Genomic DNA, 19,657 nt, shown 5'->3' with positions numbered 1-19,657 from the left:
TTTATCACAGGAGTTTGCGCTCATTGGGCTTGCCGCTCGAATTACGAGTTTAAAGTAAATTTTATTGCTTAAACTCAATCAGGATTTACAGTAGAATGTTTACTGTAACTTCAGAGCTCTAGTTAACTGTTAAAATGTATTTAAAAAGAATAATGCAAATAAAAGTTATAAGGGCTCAAAGATATGAGATCACAGGTATTAGAAAAAAAGTCCTGAAAAGCGCAATACAATTGAGAGACATACATATACATGTCTAAGATGGCTATGTATGTGTGTGTGTCTATATTATATATTATATATATTTTTTTCACTCAACTGCTGCAATTGCCATCTAACTTACTACAGACACATTGCTCTCTCAGAACACAGAAAAAAAACCACAGACTTTTTCACTCAACTGCTGCAATTGCCATCTAACTTACTACAGACACATTGCTCTCTCAGAACACAGAAAAAAAACCCACAGACTTTCACTCAACTGCTGCAATTGCCATCTAACTTACTACAGGTAGCCTTCTGGAAAAAAGCTTCCCTCCCACCCTACCCCTCAACCCACCCACCCCAAGCTCATTTCCTCATTTATAGATAGTCTCCCACACAACTTTCACTCTCCTGAAATGACAGGTGCAAACACTGATCAGCACATCCTTCCATTCCCTTAACCCCATAGAATACACAGTACTTTTATTATATTATGTTTCATATACCTTTTATTCCCTTATGCAATTGTTACAGTAATTCTGTGTCTTATGTTTTTAACTGGTTCTCAATTCTGTAAAAATGCTCAATATATTCATATTCCTTTTTGCTACCCTTTGTCTCTATAACAAACTACACTATTCAATTACTCCTTCTCCCTCTCCACCTGCACTGTTCATTAGCCCATCTCTCTTAAACTCACCTTACTTTTCTACTCATGAACTTTACCTATTCCTAAACACTCTCTATACCCCCTGCAGCTCATCTCAAAAGCAGTCACACTACTGCAAATCTGTATCTCATCTCATGTCACTCTCCCTCTTGCTTCTACTTACTGCTGGTGACATCTCCCCTAATCCTGGTCCCCAACCGCTGACAAGCCGTGCACATCCATGTGTACCATCCCATAGACTCAGGAAACAAAACTCTGCACACCTTACTCACATTCCTCTTGCATCTAAAGCCACTACCCCTTTCACTTGTGCACTCTGGAACTCTCGCTCTGTTTGCAACAAACTCACTTCTATACATGACCTCTTCATCTCCCGCTCCCTCAACCTTCTGGCCCTAACAGAAACCTGGCTCTCTCCCCTAGACACTGCATCCACTGCTGCTCTGTCACATGGGGGTCTCAACTTCAGCCACAATCCCAGGTTTGATAATAGACAAGGAGGTGGCGTAGGTATTTTACTTTCCTCTCGTTGCACCTTTCAACAAATATACCCTATCTCTTCCCTCACTTTTCCCTCATTCGAAACCCACATGATTCGCTTATTCTCCCCTCTCTCTGTACGTGTTGCAGTTATATACCGACGCCCTGGCTCCGCAACTCAATTTTTAGATCACTTGGCTGCCTGGCTACCCTATTTCCTTTCCTCAGACACCCCTGCCCTCATTCTTGGCGACTTCAACATCCCCCTTAACAATCCCACTGCCTCATCTGCTAAACAACTTCTGCAACTCACTTCCTCTTTCGGTCTGTCACAATGGACTGATTCTCCCACTCACAAAGACGGTCACTCTCTTGACCTGATCTTTAGCTATCGATGCACACTCTCAAACTTCTCAAACTCCCCTTTTCCTCTTTCTGACCACCATCTCCTTACCTGCAACATATCCTCCCTTCCTACAACTCTCCCACCTTCTACTCCTCACACCAAACTTCACAGAAGCATTAGGTCTTTAGATCAGCAACAACTTGCTAATTCCCTTAAACCGTTCCTCTCATCCTTCTCCTCCTTTTCCTGCCTTGAACAATCTATCTGCCACTATAATTCCACCCTTATATCCGTCCTTGACAATCTCTCCCCTCTTACCACTGCTCAGAAATCACACACTCATCCCCAGCTCTGGCATACTCCTCTGACACGGTACCTACGCAGATGTTCCCGTACTGCTGAATGGCATTGGAGAAAATCACGGAGTTCAGCTGATTTTCTTCATTACAAATTCATCTTGAACTCCTACTACTCTGCCCTTAATCTCCACAAGCAACACTACTTCTCTACCCTTATCTCTAATCTTTCTTCAAACCCAAAACATCTGTTCTCCACTTTCAATACTCTCCTCCGCCCTCCCCCACTTCCTAATACAACTTCTCTGTCAGCTCAAGACTTTGCCAGTCACTTCATTAACAAAATTGATTCCATCAGACATGAAATCAGCTCTCAACATAATTCCATTCTCTCCCCCCTCAAATACTCTCACTCAACCACAACGCTCATAACCTGAAACTTAGTTCATTCTCCCCTGTTACTGAGGAAGAAGTTTCGGCACTTATACTGCGCTCTCACCTCACTACCTGTCCCCTTGACCCTATCCCCTCACAGCTGCTCCCCTCTCTCTCTGCTACCCTTACCCCTATACTAACACACATTTTCAACCTCTCCCTCAGCACTGGTACATTTCCCTTATCGATGAAACATGCACTGGTCACACCTATCCTCAAAAAACCTTCCCTTGATCCTTCCTCCCCATCCAACTACCGCCCTATTTTCCTCCTCCCTCTTGCTTCAAAGCTTCTAAACTAGTATATGCACGCCTATCCCATTTCCTTACGTTAAACTCCCTTCTTGACCCGCTGCAATCTGGATTTCGTCCCTATCACTCCACAGAGACAGCTATTGTTAAGGTCACCAACAACCTACTTAGAGCTAAATCAAAAGGCCACTTCTCTCTGCTTATCCTCCTTGATCTGTCCGCAGCCTTTGACACTGTCGACCACCCTCTTTTGCTCCAAACCCTCCAATCCTTTGGCATCTGTGACACAGCCCTTTCGTGGCTCTCTTCCTACCTGTCAAACCGTACCTTCAGTGTAGCCTTCTCTGGGGCCTCCTCTGCCCCCTCACCACTTTCTGTCGGAGTACCGCAAGGCTCTGTCCTCGGTCCCCTTCTCTTCTCAATCTATACGTCATCACTAGGTTCCCTAATTAAGTCCCACGGTTTCCAATATCATTTGTATGCCGATGATACCCAAATCTACTTCTCTGCACCAGAACTATCTCCTTCCTTGCTAACCCGTGTCACTAACTGTCTTTCTCACATCTCTTCCTGGATGTCCTCTCACTACCTCAAGCTAAATCTCTCCAAAACTGAGCTCCTCATTTTCCCCCCTTCTTCCAAAATCTCCACCCCCAATATCTCTATAACTGTCGACAACTCCATCATTACCCCTACCCCACATGCCCGATGTCTCGGGGTCACATTTTGATCTTTCCTTCACTCCTCACATTCAGTCCTTGGCTACAGCCTGCCGCTTCCACCTTAAAAAATCTCTAAAATTAGACACTTCCTTACACAAGACACAACTAAGATTTTAATCCACTCTCTCATTCTTTCCCGCCTTGATTACTGCAACTCTGTCCTCTCTGGTCTCCCCACCTGCCGCCTAGCACCTTTACAATCCATAATGAATGCCTCTGCCAGACTCATCTTCCTTACACGTCGCTCTTCATCTGCTGCGCCTCTCTGCCAATCCCTTCACTGGCTTCCTCTTGCCTCTAGGATCAAACACAAAACTCTGACTTACATACAAAGCCCTCAACTGCACTGCTCCCCCCTACATCTCAGACCTTGTCTCCAGATAATCTCCCTCCCATCCCCTTCGCTCTGCTCACAACCTCCTACTCTCCTCCTCTCTTGTCACCTCATCACACTCCCGTTTACAGGACTTCTCCAGACTGGCTACCATCTTGTGGAACTCTCTGCCTCGCTCCACAAGACTCTCTTCTAGTTTTAAAAGCTTCAAGTGCTCCCTAAAGACTCTACTGTTCAGGGACGCATACAACCTACGCTAACCTTTCCTAATACCAGTTCCTCTCCTCCACTGCAATCCCCTGAACCCCCTTAGCATGTAAGCCTAAGAGTCCAGCTGTTTGTAGATCACCTTCTTAAGAGCTGACTACAACAGTGCAACTCTTGGCAGGGCCCTCTACCCTATAATTGTTTTGTTGTACTCCCCCTTTGTTTATAGCGCTGCGGAATCTGTTGGCGCTCTACAAATAACCGATAATAATAATAATAATAATATAATATATATATATATATATATATATATATATAAAACAAGCAATAATAGGTAAGTGATGTTCCAGAGCAGCAACAAGTTCCATAAGATATACTGTATGTAAGTCTATACACTACACTCATGACAAATGCATAAAATAAAATACAAATAAAAAGTTCATAGGCAAATCAAAACAAAAAACAACAAAAAAAATAATCTGGATGCTCTTGTCTTCTTATTAGTAATCCCCCTAAGGGTGTCCACTTACTTGAGTTTACCTCAATCAATATGAGGGAAGTAAAGACGTATCCACCAATACTCCACACTGCTGGGAAATCCGACAACACTACTGTGTGTTCCTTCCTGACCCTTGGAGTCTCAGAAGAAAAATAAACTTTCAGTCTTGCTTTCCTTGGCAGGTGCTGGAGCTTTGTAAGGACCCAGGTATGCTCCTATAAAGACAAAGAGAAACACTAATAGTGTATTACCCTTTATTGAGCTACAAAAACACAGATACTAGCATAAACCTAGTCACATTTAAAAACCTAATTATATATGAGGTATCAACATGGCACTTCAAGCAAAAAGCAAACAGAACCACAAGAAGCTCAGCATCCAATGACCGCATAAACAATATGTTAAAAAAACGTAACTCCTCACAGTTCTCATGGAGTCTCTAGCAGAGGTGAGTACAGGTCGCCTGTATCACAGTCCAGTTCAAGTAAAACAATAAAGTTCTAACTTGTTTCAAAGGCTTTATGGTAAATTTCTGATGAAGAAGGCAGACAAATGTCACCGAGCCTTTGAAACACGTTAGGACTTTATTATTTTACTTGAACTGGAGACTCCTTGAGAACTGTGAGGAGTTTTTTTGCACGCTATTGTATATGCAGTTATTGGATGCTGAACCTCTTGTGGTTCTGTTTTCATTTTGCGTGAAGTGCCGTATTAATACCTCATATATATTGAGGTTTTTAAATGTGAGTAGGTTTATGCTAGGAGTATGTGTGTTTTTGTAGCTCATTAAAGGGTAATTATTATTATACTTTATTTATGAAGCGCCAACATATTCTGCAGCGCTGTCCATGGATACAATTCATTTAAATAAAACAATAATATAAAACTTGTAAGAGACAGGGAAAAAATTTCAAACACATACAGGAGGAATTGAGGGTCCCCTTCTAGAAAGGTAGGAGGTTGAGAAACAGGAGGTGAGGACTGCAAGATTGAGAAAGATATTAATGCAGAGTTCGAGGAGGGAAATGTTGTTATGTAAGAGAAATGTATTTATTATTGAGTTGGGTGGTAGGCTTCTCTGAACCTGACAGCACGGGGGAGAGTGTTTGAGAGGGTAGGTGCTGCACAACAGAAGTTCTGCAGTCTAGCATGAGAAGAGGTGATAGTTGCAGATGCAAGGAGCAGGTAATTGTTGGATCTTAGTGGGCGGGCTGGAGTATACTTGTTGATTAGAGAGGATAGGTAGAGGGGAGCAGTGTTGGTGAGCGCTTTGTATGCAAGGGTGAGAATTTTGAATTTAATTCTTCTGTGAATGGGGAGCCAATGAATGGGACTCACAGAGAGGTGCAGCAGAGACAGAGCGATGGGAAAGGTGGATCAGCCTGGCAGAAGCATTTAGGATAGATTGAAGGGGGAGAGAGAGAAATGACCAGTAAGAAGGTTATTGCCGTAGTCAAGTCGGGAATTAACAAGAGAGTGGATTATTTGCTTTGTGGTGTTAGCGCATAGAAAAGCTTGGAAATATTGCGTAGATGGTTGAGGCAGGATGTAGAAAGCGATTGGATATGGGGGACGAAGGATAACTTGAGTCAAGTGTAACTCAGAGGTAGCGGACTTGGGGCGATGGGGAAATGGTGATGCCATCAACAGGGATAAAGAAGTCAAAAGTCAGTGTAGAGCTTAAGGGGGATAAGAAGGAGCTCAGTCTTGGACATGTTTATCCTTAGGTGGTGAGAGGCCATCCAGGAAGAAATACCAGATAAGCAGTCGCTGACATGAGAAAGGACAGAGGGAGAGAGAGCAGCGGTGGAGAGGTACATCTGGGTGTCGTCAGCATAGTGGTGATATTTGAAGCCATAACTGTTGATAAGTTTACCCAGCGAAGAAGTATAAATAAAGAAAAATAGAGGACCCAGAACAGATCCTCGAGATACTCCAACAGACAGAGGCATTGGAGAGGAGCAGTCACCGGCAAATGAGTGAGTGAGTGAATCCAGGAAAGAGCAGTGTCACAGAGGCCAAAAAAACTAAGGGTTTGTAGGAGGAGGGGGTGGTCAACTGTGTCGAAGGCAGCTGAGAGGTCAAGTAAGATGATTATAGAGTAGTGGCCAGTATTTTTAGCAGAGAGAAGATCGTTAGTAACCTTGGTAAGGGCAGTCAGTTGAGTGTTTGGGGCGGAATCCATTACACTATTAGTGTTTCTCTTTGTCTTTATATAAGCATACCTGAGTCCTTACACAGCTCCAGTGCCTGCCAAGGAAAGGAAGACTGAAAGTTTCTTCTTCTTCAGAGACTCCAAGGGTCAGGAAGGAACACACAGTAGCGTTGTCGAGTATTGGTATTGGTGGATACGTCTTTACTTACCTCATATTGATTGAGGTAAACTCAAGTAAGTGTACACCCTTAGGGGAATTACTAATAAGAAGACAAGAGCATCCAGATTTTTTTTTTGTTTGTTTTTTGTTTTGATTTGCCTATGAACTTTTAATTTGTATTTTTATTTTTTTTTGCATTTTTTATGAGTGTATAGGTTTACATATATCTTATGGCAGTGATTTTCAACCTTTTTTTGCCGTGGCACACTTTTTTTACATTAAAAAATCCTGCGGCACACCATCATCCCAAAATTTTACAAAGTCACACATTGTAGCCTAATACAGCATATATATATATATATATATATATATATATATATATATATATATATATATATATATATATATATATATACTGTATATATACACACACACATACTGTACTGTGCTGTCATGCCATGCCTCCTACAAACTATACGTGACATATTGACATTCATTCACAAACAATCATAATGATTGTCTGTGAATGAATGTCAATATGTCATGGCTGTAAATGATGCCTGCCTGTCTGCCTGATGAGCCTGTCACATCAAAACAAGCAAAATTTAAAAAATATCTCACACTGTTGTCAGTCTGCCGCGGCTCACCTGAGGATCTCTCACGGCACACTAGTGTGCCACGGCACACTGGTTGAAAAACACTGTCTTATGGGACTTGTTGCTGCTGGAACAGTGCTTACCTATTATTGCTTGTTTTATTTTTTTCTCTATAGAAGGGGAAATTGAGGATTCCCTTTTCATTTTTAGGTGTAGCTGCAGCTCTGCCAGCACAGGTCCTCTTTTTTGATTACAGATTTTTTATCTTACTATATGCATTCATTATTTATCGACTACTTTCTTTGATTAACAATGTTGTCTTTTTACTTATATGGTATTTTAATATTTTAATTTAATATTTTATTGTATGACTCTGGAGCGCTTTTAGACCCTGAGCTTCTTGGGCTGGTCCTTAGATTCTACTAGTGATATTATATATATATATATATATATATATATAATATATATATATACTGTATATATGTGTGTGTGTCTATATATGTGTGCCTATGTATTTATATGTGTATATATGTATTTACAGACATGTATACACATATAAACACATATGTTCATTCCTAGTAGAGCGCCTCTCTCTCTTCGAATGCAAATTAATATGACATTGGGAAAATCTCCCTATGGGTGATTGGGGAAACCAGACGTGGACTCCTTGCCCAGTGTGTTTAGAGGAATGTGGCTGCACTTCACTGACGAGGCCCATAGGAGGCCGAAACGATTGTCTGGGGTTGTCATGTTCCTTGTTCAGAGGAGAATTGCCTGATATTTTGGGGGTTGGACTGACCTTACTTGGCTGGATTAGACTGATATGCTTCAGGAAAGTTTTCCTCTGTGAAAAGCACACTGATCTAAAAGAGGCTGCTCCTGGGCGGTAAATCACCATAGAACTAGCTGATGAGATGTTGTTCATTCCTGGTAGAGCACTTCTCTCTTCGTATGCAAAATAATATGACCCTGGGAAGTCTCCTTATGGGTGATGGGGGAAACCAGACGTGGACTCCTTGCCCAGTGGAATGTGGCTGCACCTCACTGACGAGGCCCAAAGGAAGCCGAAACGATCGTCTGTGGTTGTCATGTTACTTGTTCAGAGGAGAATTGCCTGGTATTTCAGGGCTGGACTGACCTTTCTTGGCGGGATCAGACTGATATGCTTCAGGAAAGTTTTCCTCTGTGAAAAGCACACTGGTTTAAGAGAGGCTGCTCCTGAGTGGTAAATCACCATAGAACTAGCTGATACGCTGTTGTTCATTCCCGGTAGAGCGCTTCTTTCTTTGTATGCAAATATATACTGTATATATTAAACACTAAATAAGAGGACACTAGGTTGATATAACTATGCAAGCTCATAGTGAGAATATTGATATATAAGCATGTATAATGCCAAATGGTGCAGACCCTATAAATTTAAATATAAGAAATTAACTATAAGAAGAGAGAAAGGACACACCATAATGAATGCTCCTTGTATATAGATAGGGAATACAGCACTCTTTTAAATGTAAAATACATCAGAGTTTAATTATGTCCTCATATGTCCTTAAGGTACTAAGTAGGTGGAATACCTAATATACAAAACATGTCAATTAAGCAGCATAAATGGGTACAGTGCAAAAACAACACATAGTAGTAGTAAAAACAATTCAAGTTAGGTCACGTGACTAGCAAGGGCCCATATATTATCATACATCAGCAGTAACAGACTTACAAGGGTAGAACAGATCCACCACACCCCAGGTGCACACAGAACCCCCTAGCAAATAGCCAGGTTTGCATATAGGGGTCTAGGTGGATCATAGTAACCTTACACATTCCAGATAACATGAAAAAAACATATTTATGCAATATTCATTTTGAATAAAGTTTTTCATTATGTATTTACTGTAAATATTTCACATTCCAATGTTCTGCACATAGCAGAATATTTTCTAAGTATTTCTAAATAGACATTCCTATATATAAATATTTATTCTACCAAAAAAACATCATATTTATATATAAATATTTATTCTTGTTCATGAACAAATAGAACATTCCGCTATGTGAAGAACATTGGAATGTGAAATATTCATTTCAGGTTATCGCACTTGAGAATATGTGTTTAGGTTTGCGTGAGAATGGGGTTTTTCTCCATTATTTTTACTTCATTGACTTACTTTCAACTCATAATTCAAGCACTACCCAACGCAAAAAAGCTTACTTGTAGCACAATTAATGCTTGAGTGGGAGCGTTAATCAGGGCTCCACTTGTAATCTGGATCTATGTTTATTACATTCCTTAGTGAAGTCCATACCATTATTCTCTAGATATTAAAAAAATCATAGACATTTCTTTATTATGAGTTATATTTAGTAGATATCTATTTAGTAGAAATTATTATTTTTTTTCCTCAAATGCTGAATAAAAATCAAGAAAAAATACATTTTTAATGGATAATGGAGGTATGCAGTGAAGCCACATCAATTGCCACAGATATGTATCCCTCCTGCCAATAAATAGAAACAATTTTTACTATAAGGTCTGCAGTGTCCCAAATATAACTTCTAAATTCAGAAACTAATGGCTGTAGATACAGATCTATCACTTCCAATAAAGGCCCCAATGCTCGAAAGCAGTGAGATATTCCAAGGGATCCACCGGCTATGTCGAGCGAGCCTGACAAAATATTACAAGCTCCCAACATAGATGCTAACAGGCGGCATTGCCGAGAGGTATTTAGTATACATGCCATTGGTCGACGATGCTGGCGATAGAAAATGCAGTAAATGATCCCTTGGATTATAACTGTGCCTAACCACTAACCATAAGTACCTCTAAAACGAAGTACCTCACAATCGCAAACTAACATTACACTAATAAATATCTAAACCGCCACATACCCACCGTAAGTATTTATCCTGTTAACCCCTCAACTACAACATACCCACTGCAAGTACACATATCCATCTAATATATTAACCCCTGTACTATTTTTCTAATATTTCATCCTATATGTCCTCTCACTACCTTAAGCTAAATCTCTTAAAAACTGAGCTCCTTATTTCCCCCCCTTCTTCCAAAATCCCTACCCCCACACTTTCTCTAACTGTTGATAATAACATCATTACCCCAACCCCGCATGCCCAATGTCTTGGGGTCACACTTGTCTCAGATCTCACTTTTACTCCCCACATCCAGTCTTTGGCAAATTCTTGCCACCTCCACCTTAAAAACATCTCTAAAATTCACCACTTCCTCACACAAGACACAACTTAGACTTTCAACTCTCTAATCAATCCACTCTCTAATCATTTCCGCCTTGACTATTGCAACTCCATCTTCTCCAGCCTCCATAGCTGCTGTCTATCTCCCTTACAATCCATAATAAATGCCTCTGCCAGGCTGATCTTCCTTACATGTCACTTCTCATCTGCTGCAGCACTCTGCCAATCAATTAACTGGCTTTCTCTAACCTCCAGAATAAACATAAAATCCTGACTCTAACTTCTAAAGCTCTCAATATCACTGCTCCTCCCTATATCTCTGACCTAGTCTCCAGATACTCACCCTCCCGTCTCCTTCGCTCTGCTCATGACCTCCTTCTCTCCTCCTCTCTTGTTACCTCCTCACATTCTCATCTAACTTCTCCAGGAAAGCTGAGCTCAGACTCTCCTACAATTATGAAAGAGTTTGTATTTTTCTACACTAATTTATACACTAAACAGGATATTTCTGAACCTGATAAACATTCTTTTTGGAGCAGTATAGCTGTCCCCACATTAACGCAGGACCAGCAATCCTCTCTTAATGCCCCCATTCATGTGCAGGAAGTAGTGAAGGCTATCAAGCATGCCAAACTGGGCAAAGCAGCGGGACCTGATGGTCTCCCCGCAGAGTACTATTTTATGTGCTGAAATAGCACCCACACTGGCGTTACTATTCTCTGCATATCTTTCGGGTCAGTCAGTGCCTGACCCCAGGTTCACAGATGCCTCATATGTGTTATACTGAAACCGGATAGAGATCCCGCTCTGCCCTCGTCTTATAGGCCCATCTCGCTGTTGAATGGGTACTATAAACTGTTTGCAAAAATTTTAGCCAATAGGCTAGCAGAGGTTCTTCCTTCGTTGGTACACCAGGACCAGACTGAGTTTGTCAAGCAGCGTTCATCAGTATTGAATCTGCAGAAAACATTGGCAGTTATTTCACATTACCACCATGCTCACAATAATCCAACCGACTACCCTTTGGTTGATGCATGCCTGCTCTCTGTCGACGCTGAAAAAGCATTTGATAGGGTAGAGTGGGACCACCTGTATACCTCTCTCCAAAAATTTGGTATCACGGGTCACTTCTTTGACGCGATACAACGTCTTTACTTCATGCCCTCTGCGTCTTTAATCATTAACAACGGTTTATCCCCCTCCTTTCATTTGGAGAGAGGAACATGGCAAGGATGCCCACTGTTCCCTCTACTATTCGACCTAGCCATCGAATCGCTTGCGTGTTATATAAGCCAACACTGTGCTGGCCTTCAAATTCATACACTGCACTTTTCCCTGTTCGCGGATGACCTTTTGTTATATATTATTGAGCCTGCATTAAATGTTCCAAAACTGCTAAATGTCCTGGCACAATTTGATAGATTCACGGGCTACAAAATAAATGTAGATGAGTCGGAGGTGACGTGGCTTCAAAACAAAGGTCGCACAAACCTTTCTGACACCTCCCTTAGAATAACGTAAGGCTCCTTCAAATATTTGGGTCTCATTCTACATACTGATCCAGCGCATATCTACCCTCTTAACATACCTAAAACTATAGCTACTATACAAAACCTGGTTCAGGTATAGAGGGGACTCCCTCTCTCCCTTCATGGGAGAATACACCTACTAAAAATGATAATTTTGCCCAAGATTCTATATCCCCTGCAAATGCTTCCCCTTCTCCTTAATAATAAAGATATTAAAACTCTGTCATCTATTTTTGCCTCTTTTGTATGGAATAAAAAAAAACATAGAATCAGCATGACTAAACTCTCCATGCCATTGAATGCAGGTGGTTTTGGGTTCCCCAATATACAATGGTACAATTGGGCGACTCTAGCTAAAATAGTTCTTGGTTGGTTGACTGGCTCAGAGTATTTTTTTTTCTTTGGTGGAATCAGACATTGCTGCACCTCTACACTTAGCATACCTCCCACATGCCAATCTAGCTGCTCTTCCCCGCTGTGTCTTCCAAAACATACTCTTTCAAGACCCCTTACGAGCTTGGCATAAGCTATGCAGATTCTGGGGTTTAGACAGGATGGTAACTAAGCATTTGCCCATACAAGGTAATCCTAAATTCATCCCTGGTTACACTACCCGGCCCTTCCAACACTGGAAGATCCAGGGACTGACCTCAATTGTGCAATTAATTAACCCTACTACACTGCAAATTCTCCCTTTCCATAGCTTATGAGATACATATCATATACCTGCTCACTCCATGTTTGCCTATTTTCCATCTAGGCACTATATCCAAGCTCTCATTTCAGCTGATATGCTGAGAAATGCAAACTCCAATATTGACAAATTATTTCAAATTACAAAACAGGGTTCCCACTCTATTACTCACATCTATAAGTGGATTGTGGCCCACTTAGAGCAATCTGTTGTACAAATACATGTTAAATGGCAAGAAACAAGAGATATCTCAATTGAATTGCAGGACATCATAGCGAGTTTTTCTAAAGTTCACAGGTCTACACTCTCAGCATACTCGAGAGAGGCACACACTAAACTATTACACCAAGCGTATATCTTACCGAAATTGAGAGCGAAATGGATCCCACAAACATTAGACGTATGTAACAAATGTTCAGCTGAGTCTCCTGATATTATCCACCTTAGGTGGGATTGCCCCAAATTAAAGAGGCTATGGGGCAAGGTTAATTATTGGCTTCAGAAAATTCTGCAGGAGACTGTGACTATGACGGCCTCCAGTGTTATTTTCTTGCAGGACATGGGTGTTACACTGCCAAACCAGAAGTTTTTACACTCTGTTATTCTGCTTACTAGAAGGCTCATTTTAAAATATTGGGTATATACCAAATCCCCCCCTTCAGGAAACTTACGAATACAGTGAAGGCCCAAGTTCTTATAGAGCAGGCTGATGTGCAAGGAGATTTAGACAAGAGAATTAAAGCCTTTGTTTGCAAATGGGAACCTTACTTAATGTATAGCTCTCCCAGCTTGAGGCATAGAATACTCCATCCCTTCCGTAACTCATTATTTATTCTTGAAGAAAATCTAGCTGGAAGATGGTGCCCCCCCCCCCTCCACTTCCCCACTCGCATACTTAAACTCTATATGATTCCTGTTATGATCCATCTTGAACCTCTTATGTGACTGTGCCGGGAGGGCTTCTGTATTTTTGCATCTCTGTATTTCTGTACCTCTTTCCTCCCCTCCCCCCCCCCCCCCCAGTTTGCCCCTAGGTGTAGAGGTGAGCTATTTTTGGCGGCACTCCCCTGCCCTGAGTGGTGGGAGAGGAGCTGCAGTCACTGTATTCCTTTTTATGTAAACATGTTATTTCTGCAAATACTCTTCCATGCCATGTTGTACCTGGATTCAAAAATAAAAGTTTTAAAAAAAAAAGACTTCTCCAGACTGGCCCCTATTTTGTGGAACACTCTGCCTCACTCTACATGACTTTCCCCTGGTTTTCAAACTTCAAAGTATTCCTTAAAGAATCTCTGTGGAACCTGTTGGTGCTCTACAAATAACTGATAAACAAAATAATAATAATAACCACCACATGTACCCATCTAAACTATTTACCCCTATACCACCACATACCCACCACAAGTACCCATCTAATCTATTAATCCCTATTCCGCCATTAGCCCACCGAAAATACCCTATACTATTAATCTCTAAACTACCACAACCCCCAACACAAACAACCCCTACTCTACCTACAACCTAACCTTCCCCTCTAAACTAACCCCCCTAAGTTACTGAAAAATAACTCTGCTTCATCCAGGGTCCAGGCACCGGGGGCCCATCTTCACAGTGGCTGAGACAGACTTCCAGACGGCCTCTTCCTCTACCGTTGGTCCATGTCTTCTATCTTCAATTCTTCAGCTCTCTTCCTAGAGTCCTGCTATTCTTGCGGTCTCCACCACACACTGAATTTCAGGATCGATTATTTAGTTACAAGCTTTGCAATTGTTCATTCACAAGTTTTGCTATATGGACTTCTAGGTTGTTAATAGTTAATGCTAAAATAGTACTGACCCAGGCAGTGAAAAGGCTTTCATATTATGTGCTCTCTTGTCCTCAGTGAGAGCATAACTTACAGTTCCATCTGACTGAGGAATCTTAAAATACTCTACAACCTAACTCCTAATCCTGTGCTTAGAAAGAACAATCATTATAAACTGTCACATGTGTATTACTTAGAAGCCTGAGATGGACACTGTTTAAAGTGAGCAAACATGAAATTATGTATTCCTGCTACAAACAATCATCAAATTAAATAATCCAGTCTGTTAATAATATAAGGCTTCAGCTTGACTGTTGAATTGTTGAGTTTCTGAACTGTAAATAAATAATTGTATGCTACAGTTTTTTTCTGTATGTGATAAGAAAAAAAAGAAAATCACATAAAATAATATCCAATTTCTACCTTTCCTTGTCTCATCAAGTAGCAAGTTTCCTAATTTGGACACCTAATGTGTACCAAGGCCTCAATCCGATATGCAGCGTCGCCCGCAAAAGCCGGTGACGCCAAATTTTGTGCTGGTTTGGTATCACATATACGGCGTAACATAGAAGTTACGCTCATATATTTCTGCCTTTGGCCGTAGTTTTTTGGCCCATAGACAGGTATACCAAACCAGCGCAGTTTGGTATCCATTATACAGCGTAAGGACTTATGTGGAGAAAATGGAGAAATCTTACTCCATTTTCACCTCACCACAAAATGCAGGCGTAGTAAGCCTTACGCTGTCTATTGGAGCCCCGTAACTCCCTAAACTAGCTGCTAAATAAAACCTAACACCTAACGCATGCACAATGTCTATCTACCTGTCAACCGCGAACTGCTAAATAAAACCTAACACCTAACGCATGCTCAATGTCTATCTACCTGTCAACCGCGATCCCCCGCCGCAATCCCTAATAAAGTATTTAACCCCTAAACTGCCGCTCCCGGACCCCGCCGCAACCTACATTAAATGAATAACCCCCTAATGTGAGCCCCTTACACCGCCGCCACCTACATTACCTACCCCCTAATGTGAGCTCCTACCCCGCCGCCAGCTATATTAAAATTATTAAACCCTAATTTAATCCCCCTACACCGCCGCCAGCTATATTAAATACATTAACCCCTAATCTAATCCCCCTACACCACCGCCACCTATATTAACTATATTAACCCTAATTATATTAGGGTTAATATAGTTATTATATTATATATATATTAACTATATTGACCCTAATTATATTAGGGTTAATATAGTTAATATAGTTATTATATTATATATATATATATTAAGTATAATAACCCTATCTAACTCTAACACCCCTAACTAAATTCTTATTAAAATAAATCTAATTAATATTAATATTATTAATTAAAATATTCCTATTTAAATCTAAATACTTACCTATAAAATAAACCCTAAGATAGCTACAATATAATTAATAATTACATTGTAACTACAGTATTTCAGGCCTAGATTTAGAGTTGGGCGGTAACCATCAAGACCAGCGTTAGAGGCTCCTAACGCTGGTTTTTAACGCCCTCTGGTATTTGGAGTCAGTCATTAAAGGGTCTAACGCTCACTTTTCCATACCGCAGATCCCCTTACGTCAATTGCGTATCCTATCTTTTCAATGGGATCTTTCTAACGCCGGTATTTAGAGTCGTGGCTGAAGTGAGCGTTAGAATTCTAACGACAAAACTCCAGCCGCAGAAAAAAGTCAGTAGTTAAGAGCTTTCTGGGCTAACGCCGGTTTATAAAGCTCTTAACTACTGTGCTCTAAAGTACACTAACACCCATAAACTACCTATGTACCCCTAAACCGAGGTCCCCCCACATCGCCGCCACTCGATAAAAATTTTTTAACCCCTAATCTGCCGACCGCCACCTACGTTATACTTATGTACCCCTAATCTGCTGCCCCTAACACCGCCGACCCCTATATTATATTTATTAACCCCTAATCTGTCCCCCTCAACGTCGCCTCCACTTGCCTACACTTATTAACCCCTAATCTGCCGAGCGGACCGCACCGGTACTATAATAAAGTTATTAACCCCTAATCCGCCTCACTCCGCCTCAATAACCCTATAATAAATAGTATTAACCCCTAATCTGCCCTCCCTAACATTGCTGACACCTAACTTCAATTATTAACCCTTAATCTGCCGACCGAATCTCGCCGCTACTGTAATAAATGGATTAACCCCTAAAGCTAAGTCTAACCCTAACCCTAACACCCCCTAAATTAAATATAATTTAAATCTAACAAAATAAATTAACTCTTATTAAATAAATTATTCCTATTTAAAGCTAAATACTTACCTGTAAAACAAACCCTAATATAGCTACAATATAAATTATAATTATATTATAGCTATTTTAGGATTTATATTTATTTTACAGGTAACTTTGTATTTATTTTAACAAGGCACAATAGCTATTAAATAGTTAAGAACTATTTAATAGCTAAAATAGTTAAAATAATTACAAAATTACCTGTAAAATAAATCCTAACCTAAGTTACAATTAAACCTAACACTACACTATCAATAAATTAATTAAATACAATACCTAAAATTATCTACAATTAAACCTAACACTACACTATCAATAAATTAATTAAATACAATTCCTACAAATAAATACAATTAAATAAGCTAACTAAAGTACAAAAAATAAAAAAGAACTAAGTTACAAAAAATAAAAAAAATATTTACAAACATTAGAAAAATATTACAACAATTTTAAACTAATTACACCTAATCTAAGCCCCCTAATGAAATTACAAAGCCCCCCAAAATAAAAAAATGCCCTACCCTATTCTAAATTAAAAAAGTTCAAAGCTCTTTTACCTTACCAGCCCTGAACAGGGCCCTTTGAGGGGCATGCCCCAAGAAATTCAGCTCTTTTGCCTGTAAAAAAACACATACAATACCCCCCCCAACATTACAAACCACCAACCACATACCCCTAATCTAACCCAAACCCCCCTTAAATAAACCTAACACTAAGCCCCTGAAGATCTTCCTACCTTATCTTCACCTAACCGGGTATCACCGATCGGTCCTGGCTCCAAAATCTTCATCCAACCCAAGCGGGGGCTGGAGATCCATAATCCTGCGGCTGAAGAGGTCCAGAAGAGGCTCCAAAGTCTTCATCCTATCCGGGAAGAAGAGGCGATCCAGACCGGCAACCATCTTGATCCAAGAGGCATCTTCTATCTTCATCGGATGAGGAACGGCTCCATCGTGAAGACCTCCAGCGCGGATCAATCTTCTTCCGACGACGTCCAACTGAAGAATGATGGTTCCTTTAAAGGACGTCATCCAAGATGGCGTCCCTCGAATTCCGATTGGCTGATAGGATTCTATCAGCCAATCGGAATTAAGATAGGAAAATCCGATCAGCCAATAGAATGCGAGCTCAATCTGATTGGCTGATCAGATCAGCCAATCGGATTGAACTTGATTCTGATTGGCTGATTCCATCAGCCAATCAGAATTTTCCTACCTTAATTCCGATTGGCTGATAGAATCCTATCAGCCAATCGGAATTCGAGGGACGCCATCTTGGATAAAGTTCCTTAAAGGAACCGTCATTCTTCAGTTGGACGTCTTCGGAAGAAGATTGATCTGCGCTGGAGGTCTTCACAATGGAGCCGTTCCTCATCGGATGAAGATAGAAGATGCTGCTTGGATCAAGATGGTTGCCGGTCTGGATCGCCTCTTCTTCCCGGATAGGATGAAGACTTTGGAGCCTCTTCTGGACCTCTTCAGCCGGAGGATTATAGATCGCCAGCCCCCGCTTGGGTTGGATGAAGATTTTGGAGCCAGGACCGATCGGTGATACCCGGTGAGGTGAAGATAAGGTAGCAAGATCTTCAGGGGCTTAGTGTTAGGTTTATTTAAGGGGGGTTTGGGTTAGATTAGGGGTATGTGGGTGGTGGTTTGTAATGTTGGGGGGGGGGTATTGTATGTGTTTTTTTACAGGCAAAAGAGCTGAATTTCTTGGGGCATGCCCCGCAAAGGGCCCTGTTCAGGGCTGGTAAGGTAAAAGAGCTTTGAACTTTTTTAATTTAGAATAGGGTAGGGCATTTTTTTTGTTTTGGGGGGCTTTGCAATTTCATTAGGGGGCTTAGAGTAGGTGTAATTAGTTTAAAATTGTTGTACCTGGTTAAAATAAATACAAAGTTACCTGTAAAATAAATATAAATCCTAAAATAGCTACAATATAATTATAATTTATATTGTAGCTATATTAGGGTTTATTTTACAGGTAAGTATTTAGCTTTAAATAGGAATAATTTATTTAATAAGAGTTAATTTATTTTGTTAGATTTAAATTATATTTAATTTAGAGGGGTGTTAGGGTTAAAGTTAGACTTAGCTTTAGGGGTTAATAAATTTATTAGAGAAGCGGTGAGTTCCTGTCGGCAGAATAGGGGTTAATACTTGAAGTTAGGTGTCGGCAATGTTAGGGAGGGCAGATAATATGCAGGTGTCAGCGATAGCGGGGGCGGCAGAATAGGGGTTAATAAGTGTAAGGTTAGGGGTTTTTAGACTCGGGGTTCATGTTAGGATGTTAGGTGCAGACTTAGGAAGTGTTTCCACATAGAAAACAATGGGGCTGCGTTAGGAGCTGAACGCAGCTTTTTGCAGGTGTTAGGTTTTTTTTTCAGCTCAAACTGCCCCATTGTTTTCTATGGGGGAATCGTGCACGAGCACGATTTTGAAGCTGGCCGCGTCCGTAAGCACCGCTGGTATCGAGAGTTGAAGTTGCGGTAAATATGCTCTACGCTCCTTTTTTGGAGCCTAACGCAGCCATTCTGTGAACTCTAAATACCTGCGGTATTTAAAAGGTGCGGCCAGAAAAAAGCCAGCGTAGCTAACGCACCCCTTTGGCCGCAGAACTCTAAATCTAAGCGTTAGGGTTTATATTTATTTTACAGGTAACTTGGTATTTATTTTAACTAGGTACAATAGCTATTAAATAGTTAATTACTATTTAATAGCTACCTTGTTAAAATAATTACCAATTTACCTGTAAAATAAATCC

The sequence above is a fragment of the Bombina bombina genome, chromosome 4 (assembly GCF_027579735.1).
Source record: "Bombina bombina isolate aBomBom1 chromosome 4, aBomBom1.pri, whole genome shotgun sequence".
NCBI lineage: Eukaryota > Metazoa > Chordata > Amphibia > Anura > Bombinatoridae > Bombina > Bombina bombina.
The sequence above is the reverse complement of the archived record's forward strand: the minus strand, read 5'-3'. Positions refer to the sequence as shown.